Source organism: Pristiophorus japonicus, chromosome 11 (genome assembly GCF_044704955.1).
Source record: "Pristiophorus japonicus isolate sPriJap1 chromosome 11, sPriJap1.hap1, whole genome shotgun sequence".
Taxonomy (NCBI): Eukaryota; Metazoa; Chordata; class Chondrichthyes; family Pristiophoridae; genus Pristiophorus; species Pristiophorus japonicus.
The window spans coordinates 108,268,309-108,286,244 of NC_091987.1; the positions used below are offsets into that span (position 1 = coordinate 108,268,309).

At 45.6% G+C, this 17,936-nt stretch overlaps 1 protein-coding gene and 1 pseudogene across 1 annotated transcript in view; one reads left to right on the forward strand and one right to left on the reverse strand.

The window, feature by feature from the left end:
* Positions 1-17,936, reverse strand: part of LOC139276218 (cell adhesion molecule DSCAM) — a 699,015-nt gene that overhangs the window by 511,172 nt on the left and 169,907 nt on the right. The window lies entirely within an intron of this gene.
* LOC139276604 (U2 spliceosomal RNA) lies at positions 8,419-8,650 on the forward strand (annotated as a pseudogene).

A 17,936-nucleotide genomic window follows, 5' to 3' on the forward strand; every position in this document is an offset into this window, starting at 1 on the left:
TTAGAGGAATCTTCCTGGCCAAGTACCATCCGGTCTCTCGGTGGCCATCGGCGGTCCTTTGGGTGGCAAACGGGCGGGTCTTGGTCTTCACCGATTTCGGCCCCATAAATTTAAAATCATTGGTAAAAGATAAAGAGGGGAGCTGAGGAGAATTCTCTTCACTCGGAGAGTTATCAGGATCTGGAACGCTCTACCTGAAGGCTGATTCCCTAAATAATTTGAAAAGGGAGTTGAGCGGGTATATTTGAGGATGAGGAACTTACACGGTTACGGGCAAAAAGCGGGGGTGTGGGACTAAGCACAACTGCTCATTCAAAGAGCCATCACAGGCACGACGGGCCGAATGGCCTCCTTCTGTGCTGTGAATTTCTATGATTCTATGAAGGAATACACTTTGGGGTCCACAGCTCAATCTTGGTTGTACTGTAAGATGCAGTGTCTGCACAGCATCCTAAAACAGAGAGAATGAGACGGACAAAAGGAGCAAGGAAGAAGGAGACAGAGCAACAGAACAATGGTGCACGGTCACACTGACTGAGTCAACGGGCTGCCCTTTTATTAGTTGCTTTATGAGATAACTTACCAACAGGGAATACCCCTTTTATTGTATTTTTGTGACACAGCTTAATATGAAGTGCACGTGAGGATTATTTTTGTGTAATTACATTTTTTTCAGAAAGAAATCATTTCACTGAAGCCTGCCAGTTAAATGTCTTTCACCTTGGTGGGTGGCTGCCACTCAGAAATGTTCTGCTCATTAAATGAGATTGAATGGGAGTGGACTGCTGCTTAGCTACAGTAACAGTCAGTGAAAATGAGAGTAATGTTGACATTAGCGGCCAGCCTGATTCACGACTGAACATACAAGAGGAGCAAGCTGATGATCACACACAACACTTGGCTCGCAGAGCAGCTACTTCATTTTGTTTTTAAATATCGCTCGCAAAAATGGAAATAAATACAGAAGAACTGGAGCCAATTCCCTCGGCATTCATCGTGTACTTAACTCCTGTGGAGCATGCAAAATGCTACTTGTGATGAAGGGTAACAAACATAAGAGGAGGACTGAAAGCAATCTGCACTGCTGCAGTTCTACGAGAAAAATAAGCCAATTGTTAGGCTGTTCTGAGTATCACACAGTAGTTCCAGCACAGAAACAGGCCATTTGGCCCAACTGGTTCATGCTGGTGTTTATGCTCTACACAAGCCCCCTCCCACCCCTTTTCATCTAACCCGAACAGCGTTACCTGCTATGCTTTTCTCCCTCGTGTGTTTCTCTAACTGTCCCTTAAATGCATCTATGCTATTCATAAGAACATAAGAAATAAGAGCAGGAGTAGGCCATACATCCACTCGAGCCTGCTCTGCCAGTCAATAAGATCATAGTGGCTGATCTTCGACCTCAACTCCAACTTCCCGCCCGATCTCCATACCCCTTGATTCCCCTAGAGTCCAAAAAGCTATCTATCTCATCCTTGAATATACTCAATGATTCAGCATCAACAGACCTTTGGGGTAGAGAATTCCAAAGATTCACAACCCACTAAGTGAAGAAATTCCTTCTCATCTCAGTTTTAAATGGCCAACCCCTTATCCTGAGACTGTGCCCTCTAGACTCTCCAGCCAGGGGGAAACAATCTCTCAGCATCTACCCTGTCAATCACCCTCAGAATCTTCTATGTTTCAATGAGATCACCTCTTATTCTTCTAAACTCCTGTAGGCCCAATCTACTCAATCGCTCTTCATATAACAACCCTCTCATCCCAGGAATCAAGCTATTCACCTCAACTACTCCTTGTGTTAGCGAGTTCCACATTCTAACTGCTCTCTGGGTAAAGAAGTTTCTCCTGAATTCCCTATTGGATTTGTTGACGACTATCTTCCGTTTATGGCCCCTAATTTTGGATTCCCCACAAGTGCGGGAGTCCAAAACATCTTCTGTACGTGTATTAAAGGGGAATTGCTGTCAGGGTAAAGGATCTTGCAAAATAATGCTTCCTATTTATTTGAATTTTTATTTATCTGAATGCACACAGCATTCGTAACAAAATAGATGAGTTGACGGCACAAATGGGTATGATCTGATAGCCATTACAGAGACGTGATTGCAAGGTAACCAAGGCTGGGAACTAAATATTCAGGGGTATTTGACAATTCGGGAGGATAGACAGAAAGGAAAAGGAGTTGGGGTAGCTCTGTTAATAAAGGATGAGATCAGTGCATTAGTGAGAAACAATATTGGCTCAGAAGATCAAGATGTTGAATCAGTTTGGGTGGAGATAAGGAATAATAAGGGGAAAAAGTCACTGGTGGGCATAGTCTATAGGCCCCCTAACAGTAGCTACACTATTAGATGGAGTATAAATCAAGAAATAATGGAGGTTTGTAATAAAGGAACGGCAATAATCATGGGTGATTTTAACCTTCATATTGATTGGACAAAGCAAATTGGTCAGGGTAGCCTTGAGGAGGAGTTTATAGAGTGTATCTGGGATAGTTTCCTTGAACAGTACATTGCAGAACCAACCAGGGAGCAGGCGATCTTAGATCTGGTACTGTGTAATGAGACAGGATTAATAAATTATCTCCTAGTAAAAGATCCTCTAGGAATGAGTGAATTTCAAATTCAGTCGGAGGATGAGAAAGTTGGATCTCAAACCAGTGTCCTAAGCTTAAACAAAGCAGACTACAAAGGTATGAAGTAGTACTTGGTAAAATAATGGGACTAAAGGTGGACAAGTCCTCTGGACCTGATGGCTTGCATCCTAGGGTCTTAAAATAAGTGGTTGCAGAGATAGTGGATGCATTGGTTGTAATCTACCAAAATTCCCTGGATTCTGGGGAGGTCTCAGCAGATTGGAAAACCACAAACGTAACGCCCCTATTTAAAAAAGGAGGCAGACAGAAAGCAGGAAACTATAGACCAGTTAGCCTAACATCTGTCGTTGGGAAAATACTGAAGTCCATTATTAAGGAAACAGTAGCAGGACATTTGGAAAAGCATAATTCAATCAAGCAGAGTCAACATGGTTTTATGAAAGGGAAATCATGTTTGACAAATTTGCTGGAGTTCTTTGAGGATGTAATGAGCAGCGTGGATAAGGGGGAACCAGTGGATGTGGTGTATTTGGATTTCCAGAAGGCGGCACATAACAGGTTACTGCACAAGATAAAAATTCATGGGGTTGGGGGTAATATATTAGCATGGATTGAGGATTGGCTAACTAACGGAAAACAGAGAGTTGGGATAAATGGGTCATTTTCCGGTTGGCAAACAGAAACTAGTGGGGTGCCGCAGGGATCGATGCTGGGGCCTCAACTATTTACAATCTATATTAATGACTTGGATGAAGGGACCGAGTATAATGTAGCCAAATTTGCTGATGATCCAAAGATGGGCGGGAGAGCAATTTGTGAGGAGGACAGAAGAAATCGGCAAAGGGATATAGACAGGCTAAGTGAGTGAGCAAAAAATTGGCAGATAGAGTATAATGTGGGAAAATGTGGGGTTATCCACTTTGGCAGAAAAAATAGAAAAACAAATTATAATTTAAATGGAGAAACATTGCAAAGTGCTGCAGTACAGAGGGACCTAGGGGTTCTTGTGCATGAAACACAAAACACAAAAAGTCAGTATGCAGGTACAACAATTAATCAGGAAGTTAAATGGAATGTTGGCCTTTATTGCAAGGGGGATGGAGTATAAAAACAGAGAAGTCCTGCTACAACTGTACAGGTTATTGGTGAGGCCACACCTTGCGTACAGTTTTGGTCTCCGTATTTAAGGAAGAATATACTTGCATTGGAGGCGGTTTAGTGAAGGTTCATGAGGTTGATTCCGGAGATGAGGGGGATGAAGGGAGTTTGAGTAGGTTGAGCCTATTCTCATTGGAGTTCAGAAGAACTTCACTCAGAGAATTGTGAACCTGTGGAATTCTCTACCACAGAAAGTTGTTGAGACCAGTTCATTAGATATATTCAAAAGGGAGTTAGATATGGCCCATACAGCTAAAGGGATCAAGGGGTATGGAGAGAAAGCAGGAGTGGGGTACTAAAGTTGCAAAAATGATCAGCCATGATCATATTGAATGGTGGTGCAGGCTTGAAGGGTCGAATGGCCTACTCCTGCACCTATTTTCTATGTTTCTACGAATGAATCAAAACATATAAGATAATGAGGGGGCTCAAAAAGGTGGATGCAGAGGGGATATTTCCACTCATAGGGGAAACTAAAACTAGGGGGTATAGTCTCAGAATAAGGGGCTGCCCATTTAAAACTGAGATGAGGAGGAATTTCTTCTCTCAGAGGGATGTAAATCTATGGAATATTCTGCCCCAGAGAGCTGTGGAGGCTGGGTCATTGAATATATTTAAGGCGGAGATAGAAATATTTTTGAGCGAGAAGGGAATCAAGGGTTATGGGGAGCAAGCAGGGAAGTGGAGCTGAGTCCATGATCAGATCAGCCATGATCTTATTAAATAGTGGAGCAGGCTCGAGGGACCAAATGGCCTACTCCTGCTCCTATTTCTTATGTTCTAATGTAAATGAATAGTTAATTTCAGATTGTCTTAATGTTGTCCATTCAATTAGTGAGTCCACTGCTCACTGAGCCAGAGATCACGATGTCCCAGGTTCCACCCGTTGTCTGTGCAGAGTTAACTGATCTCAGTTGAGGTGAGCAATGTTGCCACTGAGTCAGAAAGTCATGGGTTCAAGCCCCATTCCAGCGACTTCATGCCATTATCTAAATTGACGCATCGGTGCAGTGCTGAGAGATGAGACATTAAACCGAAGGCCCAGCTGCCCTCTTGGGAGGACAAATACTCTGGCACTATTCAAAGAAAAGTAGGGATGATCTCCCGGAGTCCTGGCCACCATTTATCATGAAAACAGATTATCTGGTCATTTAACCCATTGCAGTTTGTGGAACCTTGCTGTGAGCATATTGGCTGTCGTATTTTTTAACATGTAATGTACATATCACACCACCAGCTATTGCTCCACACATAACATACTACCAGCTATTGCCCCACACATAACATACTACCAGCAATTGCCCCACACATAACACACTACCAACTATTGCCCCACACATAACACACTACCAACTATTGTCCCGCACACACTACTAGCTATTGCCTCACACATAACACACTAACAGCTTTTGCCCCATACATAACAGACTTGTGATGGAATAGTCCTCATAAAATAGTCCCCCTGATCCCCAAGGTAATCGATTTTCTTTGAAGTTCAGGGAGTATTCATGTTGGACTTTCTCTCTGGAAATTAAGCAAATTGAGCAGAATTGATTACGGTGCGGATTGTGTGCTTTCTGTGGAAAGAGCAGCGTTTACGGGCCAAATATGCTTTTCTTATCAAACATGTGTCTGTAGGGCAACGAGAGAGAAAGAGAAATAGGTGGACAGCAGATACACACACACACACACCGATACATGATTACGCAGAGATGTATACACACACACATACATACATATATGCACTCACACGTATGTGCACAAACTCACGGGTACACACATGCAGAATCACAGGGACATGCACACAAGTGTAAATTCACTGATTCCATGCCTCCAGTGGAACACCATGCTCAAGGAGAGCACTGACTGGAGAATTGATGTTAATGTCGTAGCCCTATTTGCAACCTGCACTTCTTTCAAACGTGGCTCCCTCCGTGAGATCGCCGGACTTACTCTAGTGATACATTATGCCTTTGTTTTATAGACGGCAATCTGATCAGGTTATCACACCTGGATATTATGAAGTCTATGTTAAATACTGACTGTAGTTCCTATTCTCTATGGGTTCTGGTCGATTTGCTTTATAGGTAATGTTGTACTTTTGGGCCTTTCCTCTAGATATTTTTCACAGGTTCTATGTCTCAAACTATCACCAAAGATGACTCCTTGCTCCCTAGGACCTGGAATGTGTTTTTAATGAAGAAAGAACTTGCATCTATATAGCGCCTTTTATGCCCTCAGGACATCTCAAAGTGCTTCATAATCAATAAGTTACTTTTGAAGTGTAATCACTGTCATAATATAGGAAACATGGCAGCAAGATCTGACAAACAGCAATGTGATAATGACCAGATTATCAGTTTTAGTGATGTTGGTTGAGTGATAAATATTGGCCAGGAGACCGGGGAGAACTCTCCTGCTCGTCTTCAAATTAGTGCCATGGGATCCTTTTAACACTGCTTTTCAAGAAAATGTTATGAGTATGATTTAGAATCAAGAAGAGTGAGCAAAGTTGACAAGGAGAGAGGAGAAGAATCGCTCTGGTGAAATCAAAGACGTGTTAGCCTCAATATGACTTAGATTGTGCTCCAGCAGTTATCAGGGGTGTCTCACCTGTCCCATGCTATTGATACCCTGGCCTTATTTGGCCCTTGGCGGAGCAGGGTAGCGATCTCGTTGCAATTTAAGAAAAACATTTATGTTACCTCATCAGATACAGCTCACCTCTCTGAGCAAACCAATTGCGATTGCAAGCCTGGGACCCCTTCCTGGTTCCACCAGCAAGAACCGCTGCTTTGGCCACAGCAGGCTCTCCGTGGTTCCCCTGGGTGTTAGGCCGATCTCCTGCCAGAGTTGTGGCGAAAGGCTAGCGGAATTTCAATCCTGTTCTTTTTTAAATGTGCATAAAATCATACAGGGTAGAGGGAATCCATTCGGCCCATCGTGCCTGTGCCGGCTCTTTGAAAGAGCTATCCAATTAATCCCACTCCCCTGCTCTTTCCCCATAGCCCTGCAAATATTTCCTTTTCAAGTATATATCCAATTCCCTTTTGAAAGTTACTATTGAATCTGTTTCCACTGCCCTTTCAGGCAGCGTGTTCCGGGTCATAATAACTCGCTGCTTAAAAAAAATACTCTCTTCGTCTCTCCTCTGGCTCTTTTGCCAATTATCTTAGTTTTACCAGAAATACTGGCCGGAATGAAATCATCATGAATGCCTTTCAAATGATACTGCACTCGCTGCCTGGAACAACTCTTCTCCCTGGCGAGCTGCGTTTATTTTTATTAACTTGAGATACATGAACCAAAATGGATGCATCTCCAAATAATTGAGAGTTGATAGATCAGACATTAATGGCATTGAATTCTGAAAAACAGGCCGTTTTCCTTATAATCTCAGTCCTTTCCAAGTGATCTCCTGCAACCTTGAACCTTTGAGCCCTGTGAACTATTACACAGCCCTTAAGTGACTCAGAATCACATAAGAAGGCCCTTAGAATGTGATAATGGACTTTACTGAGAAAAGTGTCAAAAGGAAGTTGAGATGTTATCTCACTTCAAATCAATAGTACTGCATGTGTGATGGGAAGGATAAGAGGAGGAGAAAGGGTTTCTCCTGGAAAATAATGGACACTTTATGTGGTCTCGTAAAAATAAATGTATCGCACTGAGTGATAGCTCAGGAGGTAGGAATTATTGGTTTATGACTGACTTGCCCCTTTCTGCTGACCATAGGGATGTGGATAGATGAAGTTTAGTCAAATGGAATTCCTTCCCTCTCAGAAGTTTGGTTTTAATCATATCAAAGAGGAGTCAACATTGAGGGACAGGATCTTCCTCCGCACTACCCAGAGATGTGGGCAGTAAAACCCTTCACTTCTGCTTGATTTGCTTTTCCTCATTGGCTATAAGCAACAGAATAAATTATGCAGATTCCTATCGCCCCTCCCTATCTCTGTAACCTCCTCTGAGATCACTGCACTCCTCCAATTCTGCTCCCATGAGCATCCCTGATCATAATCACTCCACCATTGGTAGCCGTGCCTTCAGCTGTCTGGGCCCCAAGCTCTGGAACTCCCTCCCTAAACCTCTCCGCCTCTCTACCTCTCTCTCCTCCTTTATGTCGCTCCTTAAAACCTACCTCTTTGACCAAGCTTTTGGTCATCTGCCCTAATATCTCCTTATGTGGCTCGATGTCAAATTATGTTTGATAATCGCTCCTGTGACTTGGGGCATTTTGCTACGTGAAAGGTACTATATAAACACAATTTGTTGTTGTTGTTGGTGGTCTGGAATGTCTCATCCAGAAACATGGTCACTTCCTTATTCAGTTGGCTGGATTCCTCAACCTTTCCTTCCCACCTGAATAAGCAGGATACCGCAATAAAGAACCATTCTTGTGCTCCGGTTCCTCTCCCCTCACTGATAGGCACCTGATAGGGTTGAGTCCTACCTCACCAATCCAATTTAATTTAATTCTCCACCCATTCCAATTTTATCTCATTGTCCCCTAAAAGTGCGGACATGTGTGAGATTGTTGTTCCATGGAGAATGAGTACCTACCAGTGTAACTATCCTAACTTCCACCAAGTCTAACTCACCTATCACCCCAGTGATAATAATTATCTTATTTGCCTGTTGACTGCCATTCATTGATTGACATAGCTTCTCGGCCTTTTGGCTAAGATCATGCGTAACTGACCTGACAGGGGAGTAACCATGACCCCAAAGTGGTTCTCCCTGGATCAGGAAGGTGGTTCTCCTATGCTTTTTGGAAATAGGAGGTGGGTGGTGTGGATTGACCCATTCACCTCCACGGAGGTGTGTGGGGGGCCTGACCCATCCACCTCTATGGCACGAACCTGGTATTGCAGTACTTCCAGGAACGGTGCAGTGGCTCTCGGCCTTTTGGCTAAGAGCATTGGCGCAGAGTGATCCTTGATGTGTGTAAGGTAACCTCTGGCGTTTGTGATTTGACAAAGAATTGGAAAGATTGGCAACGAAAAATAAAAAAATAAAAAATGTTTTAAATTCATTGATTGACATAGCATCACCACTCTCCTTCTTCTTAGGCAGTCCCCTGGAGTCGTGGATGACTTGCTTCCAGACTAAAATGAGTTCTAAGGTGACTTGTGAGACCAATGCGGGTTTGACAATCCATGTCCCGAACGTCAAAAGGGTGGAAGATGCCTGTGCACACCGGCAACCACACTGGCTTGACAGAGCAAGGTATTGGTCCAATGGCAAGGGGATCCAAAAGGATTGGAGACCACGCTCTGTTGTATGGGCCTAGCACACACACACACGTGCTCCTACTGACCCCCTCCCTCTCTCCCTCCCTCAGGTCCTCTCTCTCTGGTTTTCAAAGATTACAGTGTAGGTGAGCGCAGTGATTTTGGAGCAGCTTGCGAATTTGTCCTTAAAATACTGACACTACACCCCCCCCCCCCCCCCCCCCCCGCCCCAGCTCCTGCTCCAGCGCGCTGCTCACAGAGATAGAGAAGGCAAGGCCATGAAAGGAATGAAATTGAGGGACTGAATTCCCCCCCCCCCCCCATAATCTCCCACCGGCCCGACACTTCTGAAACCATTGTTTGACTGACACCACACGCCTGTTACAATGGGATTATCAGTCGCTGATCAACATCGCGTTTCCCATTACCGTGGGGCTGCCATTTGCTGTCCAGCAATACACCTCCAATAACAATGGAACCTGTCAGCCGCTGACTGACATCAGACCTGCTGTCACAGTGAGACTGTCACTCACTCACCGTCTCCGCGATTCCCGATACCTTGGGACTCAGGTCGCGGACTGACATCACACCTTCTGTTTCAGTGATGTAAATGAGCTGGCCTCGTGGTTTTGGTGTGCATGTCAAGAGAGGGAAACAGAGGGAAAGGCAAACAGAGGACAACATAGGCAGAGAGAGGCAGATGTAGATGAAGAGACAGATCTACCCAGCTAGAGAGGGAGAGATTTACTAAAGATCTCACAGACTCATAAGCTACCAAACAGCCTGCAGCAGAAAGCATAATGTTGTTTGCAGGGATGAAAAGCGTTAATTAGATACTTTAAAAACATTTTGGGGAGCTTTTATATTGCACTCAAATTTGATTTTGAGTTCTTACTCTGGATTTATTTCCTCCTTATTTTAATTTTTTTAATGCATTTTTATTCTTGCTCCATGATCTTTTTATTATTTCTGTCGAACAATATTTGTTAATATTGGTTCACTACGGGAACAACTTGCACTGATAAGGTCCGCGACATAATAAAATGGCCAAAGGTGCTCCACGTAGGAGAAAACATCACCGAGCGGTGGGAACAGGCTTGGGAAAGATCACCACAATCCTGTTTAGAAAGGTTTTGAGAGATTTCTAAAAGCAAAGAGAGAAGTTGAATTCAGGAGGGAGTTGCAGAGAGTAGAGCTAAGGTCACCGAAGGTTCTGCCACAGATGGAGGAGTGGCAGGAGGAGGAGGAGCTTTACAGGGTTTGGGGAGACGAAGGAGGTTGAGAAGGTTGAGACGTAGGGCTGGAGGAGGTTGGAAAGGTAGAGTGGAGTGAGATCCCGAAGTGATTTGCAACATAGGACAAGAATCCAAAATTGGAGGACAGGAGCCCAGTTGGATGTCTTCAACATAAGAGCATAAGAAATAGGAGCAGGAGAAGGCCATTTGGCCCCTGTGCTCAGATCACAGCGTGAGGTTGTAAAGAATTTACCTCACCCCCTAATGGTCCGGAGCTTTCAACAACAACAAACTAAAACTGAGAAAAATACATTCTGCTTACAACAAACCCGCTGGAAGATGTCTGGGTGACCGAGATAAAAGCTGTCTTTAAAAGCCTTTCTGGAACTGTCCTTTTCAATACTAATTATCGTCACTGCACGACATAGTCTGAGAGAGCAAAATCTGACACCACAGGCAACTAACTTCAACTAATGAGGCGGGGGGGGGGGGGCGGGGGGCGGACAAAAAGGATTTTTTAAATAAACATGACTGAGGGGCGGGTGGTGTTGGCGGGGTGGGGGGGTGGGGGGGAGAATAAACAATCCCTTTTACACCAGGCGGCACGGAAATGGCAAGTGATGTGGGGCTCCGCAAGGCGCGATTCCTGCCGATCACTCGCCCAGGGCTGGCATATGCTGCCAATTTCACCCACGGTGGAGAAGCTGTGGATTGTTAGCATTAGATAAAGCCTTGATCACGGATAATGAAGCAGAATCTAATTAGACGCCAGCTGTTAAAGGCAACCTTTTGAATTTCCAAAAATCCCAATCCCTTTGTGTGTGAGTCTGCATTCTCACCCCAGACTGGGGGCGAGTGGTGTCAGTTAACCCTTCGAACGCACCCCCCCCCCCAACCCCCCCTGACCCCCCTGCGCCCAGCACAAGTATGTCCGATGAACTTTAACCAAAAAAATCCCATTGATATTTATCTTGTTAATCACACATTAAGAAACCTTTTAACAATCTGCATAATAATTTATTTTTTGCACCTCAGCATTCAACATCAACCACATAAAATACTTTGCAGGCGTAAGTGATTAAAAACATGTTTGACCTGAAAACTGAGGCTAGGAGGGTGGGGGCAGCGCTGGGACGGGGGGCTTGATCAGTGCAATGAAATGGAAACTAAGTCAAGGGGGTTAAATCCACCTGGATCTGCCTGTCTGTCCGTCTTGGTTGCGAGTTGTCTCTCCTCAGCCGATCTATCTGTCATCCCCCCCCCCCCCCCCCCACCTGCCCACCGCCGTCCTTGGTTGGTCTCTCTGTCCATCTCCCTTTGTTTGATGTGTCTGTGCCTTTTTCTCCAGTTCCTCCCAGTGGGCTACTGGCCACGGCACTAAATTGCTTATGAATTTGTCACTAATTAGGCAGCCTCGCTGCGGGAAGGCTCACGGACGCCGGGATAGGAAACGGAACATCTCACTGTGCTCGAACGGAAAGCTGTTTTTTCCCCTCCGTCGGGGTGGGGGAGGGGAAACCGCCTTGAGAAAGAAAGATAGAACTTGCCTTTCGGTAGCGCCTCATCCTACCCCCCCCCCCCCCCAACAGGATGTACCAAAGCACTTTACAGCCAATGAAGTACTTTTGAATTGTAGTCCCTGTTGCAATGTGGGAAACACGGCAGCCAATTTTCAGATAGCAAGACCCACAAACAGCCATGAACTAAAACTAGTTCCTTTGTTGGCTGTAAGGCTCTTGGGACATGCTAATGTTGTGAAAGGCGCTATATAAATGCAACTCTTTCTTTCTTTTCCTATTGAGTAAAACTTACTCTCTTGCCTCAGCTCATCTGCTGCTTAAACCCTCATCCATGCCTTTGTTACCTCTAGACTTGACTACTCCAACACACTCCCGGCTGGCTTCCCACATTCTACCCTACGGTAATAGAGGTCATCCAAAAATTGGCTGCCCGTGTCCTAACTAGCACCAAGTCCCACTCACCCATCACCCCTGTGCTCGCTCCCGGTTGAACAGCACCTCGATTTCAAAATTCTCATCCTTGTTATCAAATCCTGATCTCACCCCTCCCTATCTCTGTAATCTCCTCCAACCCTCCAACCCCCCTGAGATCTCTGCAGTCCTCCGATTCTGGCCTTTTGTGCATCCTCGATTTTAATCGCTCAACCATTGGCAGCCATACCATTAGCTGCTGAGGTTTTGAACTCTGGAATTCCCTCCTTAAGCCGCTCCACCTCTTTACCTCTCTCTCCTCCATTGAGACACTCCTTAAAATCTACCTCCTTGATTAAGCTTTTGGTCATTTGCCCCAGTATCGCTTTATGTAGAAAGGTGTCAAATTGTGTTTGATGGTGCTCCTGTGAAGCACCTTGGGAAGTTTTACGATGTTAAAGGTGCTATATAAATGCAAGTTGTTGTTGTTGTTGATGGGCTCCTCTTTGGCTGGACTGCTAGCTGATAATGGGCAGAACGTGTGCCTGCCATTACTGCCCTAAAATGTCCCACAGGGTCCTACGTATGTCGTCGACAATGATTTGCATATTAAGAGGGCCTACCCACCAACTCAGGTGGATGTTCTAACCGCCTGGCGGTGGGCCCGGAACAAGACTGCAGCTGCCACAGCGAGGTCAAGGGCAGGGTGGTAAGCTATTCCCCGCCAGTTCCGCTGCACTACTGCCCTGTTTCCGTTGAGCGGGAAGCCTTATAATCTCTCCCGTACGGTTCCTCTGGTTGGCCAACCAATAGATGGAGGCCATCAATTTTAAATTGGCACTAGGAGAGATTAGAAGAGATTTCTTTACGCAGTGAGTCATTGAAGTTTGCAACACTTTGCCACTGGAGGTGGTTGAAGCAGTCGCTATTGCAGGTTCTGAGAAAAGAGCAGTTTTTTTTACTCCCTCTCTCACAAAATGGAGAAACTCTGCTTTAAAAACATGTACCATATCATTTTACCTGAGTACAGCCTTTGAAACTAGTCTTTTAGCTGTTCTAGCAATATAGGATTAAAAAGCTTTGTTGCTGATGAAAATGTATCAAAAACATCGAGACACAGAAGTGGGAAAAATGGACACCCATTTAAAAACAAGTTTTTGATGTCGTATATGACCTTAGGTAACTCTAAGCAACTGCGAAGGCTCCCTGTGTTGGAAAAACTGGTCACTTTTTAGAATTTGATTGCGGGGCCAAAATTGCCCCCCTTTTTAAGGCCATTATGGGGCGGTAAGGCCTGTCCAACCGGGGGCAGGCGGGTGCGCCAATCCATCAGAAATTGCCCCCATACCGGGGGGTGGGGGTTACAGGTTTCCGCTGAGCCCCCGTGTTCCCGTCCTATCAGCCACGCACTGACTCCTTACCGCCAAGCGACGACCTCTTACCCCCCAGCAACGACCTCTTCCGCTCGGTGCCAGTCCCTTCTGCCCGTGGTGACCCCTTACCACCCAGCGCTGACCCCTTACCGCCTGACAATGGCCCATTCCACCTTGTGAGGGAAATTGCCAAGTGGGAGCACTGCACTGCCGGAGGTGCCATCTTTCAGATGAGTCATTAAACCGGGGCCTCGTCTGCTCTCTCAAGTGGACGTAAAGATCCCACAGCACTATTTTCGAAGAAGAGCAGTGGAGTTATCCCCAGGTGGCCTGGCCAATATTTATCTCTCAATCAATATAACAAAAAACAGATTATCTGGTCATTATCACATTTCAGTTTCGGGAGTTTGCTGTGCGCAAATTGGTTGCCGTGTTTCCTACATTACAACTGTGACTACACTCCAAAAGTACTTAATTGGCTGTAAAGTGCTTTGAGACGTGCGGTGGTCGTGAAAGGTGCAAGTCTTTCTTTCGTCTTTTCCTTCATCTCCTTGCGAGGCTGAAGAGTCCCAAGTTATTCTAATCCTTCATGATGGCTCAGTCATCTGACGCTGGTGATCAGCCTCTTGGCACTTCGCTGCACCACTTCAAGGGCTGGAATCTTCCCTTTCATTTCTCCCCGCGACTAGGACAGAAGACAGCATTGAAGGTGCTGCCTGACTAGAGTACGATACAACTCTAGCATGATCATAGAATCATAGAATATTACAACACAGAAGGAGGCCATTCGGCCCATCGTGCCTGTGCCGGCTCTTTGATGGAGCGATCCCATTAGTCCCACTCCCTTGCTTTTCCCCATTACCCTGCTAATCAGTCCTGTTTGAGTACATGACCAATTGCCTTTTGAAAGTTCCTCTGGAATCTGATCCCAGCACCCTTTTAGGTCGTGCGTTCTAGATCTTAACAACCCTGTGTGAAGAAATGTCTAATTTCCCCTCTAGTTCTTTGGCCGATTATTTTACGTCGATGACCTCTGGTTACTGACCCGCTTGCCAGGGGAAACAGTTTCTCCCGATTTGCTCTATCAAAAGCTCTCATGATTTTGAATACATCGATTAGTTCTCCTCTTAACCTTCTCTGCTCTAACGAGAACAATCCCAGATCCTCTAATCGTCCCACATAACTGAACTCCCTCGCCCCTTGTACCATCCTGGTAAATCTCCTCCGCACTCTCTCCAAGCTCTTGTCATCCTTCCTAAAATGAGGTTCCCAGAATTGGACACAATATTCCAACTGAGGCCGAACCAGTGATTTGTAAAGGTTTAGCAAGACTTCCTTGTTTTTGTACTCGATGGCCCTATTTACAAAGGCAAGTATCCCATACACTTTCTCACCCGTCTTATCAACTTTCCCTGCCACCTTCAAAGATTTGTGAATATGCTCTTGCAATCCCCCCCTTCCCCAAATAGTACCATTTAGATTATACTGCCTCTCCATGTTGTTCCTCCCTAAGTGCATCACTTCACACTTATCCGCATTAAATTGAATCAGCCATGTGTCTGCCCATGATGGCCTCATACTGATTGGGAAATACAGCTCAGCAATCTATTTGTTTTGTTAATTGCTAATCCACAAATTATAGAGTCTAATATCTTTCCCAGATCTTTCAGTCTCTCCCCCAGCCAATTTGACACTGTTTAATATGTCCCTCGATTTCTTCCGAAATGCAAGACTTTCTATTTTATTTGTACTGAATTTCTTATGTCACAGTTCTGCACACTTTCAAAGATTGCCCACAGGTCCTAGACAATGTGACAACATTTACAAGTGGGTAAAATCCCTCCATGGCCTCGCCCCTTCCTGCCTCTACACCTACAACCCTCCGAGATCTCCGCGCTCCTCCAATTCTGGCCTCTTGCGCATCCCCACTTTACATAGCTGCAACATTGGCGGCCGTGCCTTCGGCTGCCTGGGCCCGAAGCTCTAGAATGTACTCATTAAACCTCTCCGGCTTTCTCGCTATATCCAAGTTTGCTGATGACACAAAGATTGGTGGTGTAGTACTATGGTTCTCAAACTGAGGGCCGCAGACCCCTGGGGTTGGCGGGGGGGTGGTGGGGGGGGTGGTGGGGGTGACCAGGAAATAATGTTTACCGAGCAGGGCCAGCCTTACGGGTGGGTAACATGGGTGACCGGGCAGGGCATTGTGGTCACAGGGCGCTGTGGTCAAGAGTAAGTGAATGAGCGGCGGCTAGAGGCGGACTTGGTGGGGGCAGGGGGGAGCGGGACCGGAGTGCGATCGCTACATGTGCAGTACAGAGTGGGCTGGCTGGCTCACCTCTGAGGGGAGCACACACGTGGAGGAGCGCTGAGAGTGCCAGGTAGATCCACCATTACCAAGGCTGGTCGCTGAAAGTGCCAGGTAGACCCGCAGTTACCAAGGCTGGTCGCTGAAAGTGCCAGCTAGACCTGCAGTTACCAAGGCTGGTTGCTGAGAGTACCAGGTCAACACACAGTTACCAAGGCTGGTGGTGGGCCCCAAGTGAGTTCAGTCTCGATCAAGAGAGGGGAGTTTTTGAATATTTAAGTACGACATACTAAAACTCAAAGAAAGGGTGCCAAAATAAAAGTTAGCCCAGGGCGGCATTTTCCCGAAGGCCAGCCCTGTTACAGAATATAACCAACTTCTCCTTAACCCGAAGACTCCACAGTAGTGCAGTGCAGAAGCTCACAGTTACCACATACAGCAAACAAAAATAAATGCAGATATACATATCTTCTTCTTCTTAGGCGGTCCCTCGAACTGAGGATGACTTGCTTCCACACCAAAAAGGGATGAGTTCACAGGTGTTTCAATGAAGGACCTAATATTCCAGGTCCTGAACTGCATGTTGAAGAGTGGAAGATGCCCATGTGTGGATTTTTTTTTAACGTGTAGTAGCCGTTACACACCAGCCACCACACGGGCTTGACAGAGCTCGGTCTTGGTCCAGTGGCAAGGATTAACCAAGATGACTGAGACAAGCTCTGCTGCATGGACCTAGTGCACACACATAGTGCACATATACATATACACTACCTTTGAGCACATCTCGTATTTTTGTCATTGTGGCAACCATGTGCATTCTGTACAACACAGGGACCCTTAAAAAGTTGATTGATGTGAGTAAATTACTTTAAAATGGAAAAGTATTTGAAACGACCTTGTCCTGCCATTGCAAGTACTTGAGCTGCAGCCATGGACAGCGCTGAGCCCAATAGCAAGAAATAAACGAAAGACGGAAAGCATGAGGTGAGTTAGATAGAGTTTGGATTTATCGAGCTCCGTGACAGACTGGCGCAATGTGCTGAGTGCTTAAAATGTTATCCAATGAAGCAACAGAACCCGCAAAACTAAAGCGACACCTCACAACAAAGCATCTGGAATCTAAAAATAAATCGAAAGACTTCTTTGAACGAGAAAAAACAGCACAAGTTGCCAGAAAACTCAAATGACAAACATAACGTCGGTTCCGGGAAAGGCCCGGATTGCATCCTTCTCCACAGCGTTTCGGATTGCTAAAAGCATGAAAGGCCAGATTATCGGTGTTATATATGCAGACTATAGACATACTCTCTGTGTGGTCACTGTATAGTTGCATAAGATGGAGACTTGTTACCTGATGTATTATCAATAAGGTTTACAGTGTGTATATACTATGCTGGCACCACTAGAGGGTGCAACTGGTAGAGACTGGGGTTTCCTGCCCCTGTGGCAGAGGCTGTCCACCAGAAGGCACTGTGGTGGGAGACCTGAGGGTCATCTGAATAGGTGCGCAGGGCCCAGTATAAAAGGCTGCTCACCATGCTTATGCCTCACTCTGGAGTTATGAATAAAGGACCAAGGTCACTACAGTTTGAGTACAACACATTGCCCCGTGGAGTCATTCATAACAATCAGAGAGGGGCGGATTCTTCCAGCTGATGTAGAAATGTGCAGAGTGATGGTGAGTGAAGACACAGCACACAAGTTGATGGCCGTGCCACTTTCCAGTGAAACAGTCAGTGGAACAATTGAGGAAAAATGTCAAGTGATATAAAATACCGATTGGCGGAAAGGCTTTGTGAATTTGAGCAGTTTGCAGTTCAGCTCGATAAGACAACTTATGTTGATAATTCAGTGCCATTATTGGCTTACGTTGGTTAGGTTTGGCTGGGGGATATTTTGGAAGATTTTCTTTTTTTATCAGGTGTTACCAGAACCGGCGACGTGTGTGGAAATATTCAAGTTACTACATCATTTCAGGGAATCAGTCTTGCTTCACTGGTAGAACCGTGTTGCTGTTTGCATTGACGGTGCTGCCGCAATGACAGGCATTAGGAATGGCGTTGTTGCAAGAAGGAGAGCCGTAAAGCCACAGGTAACC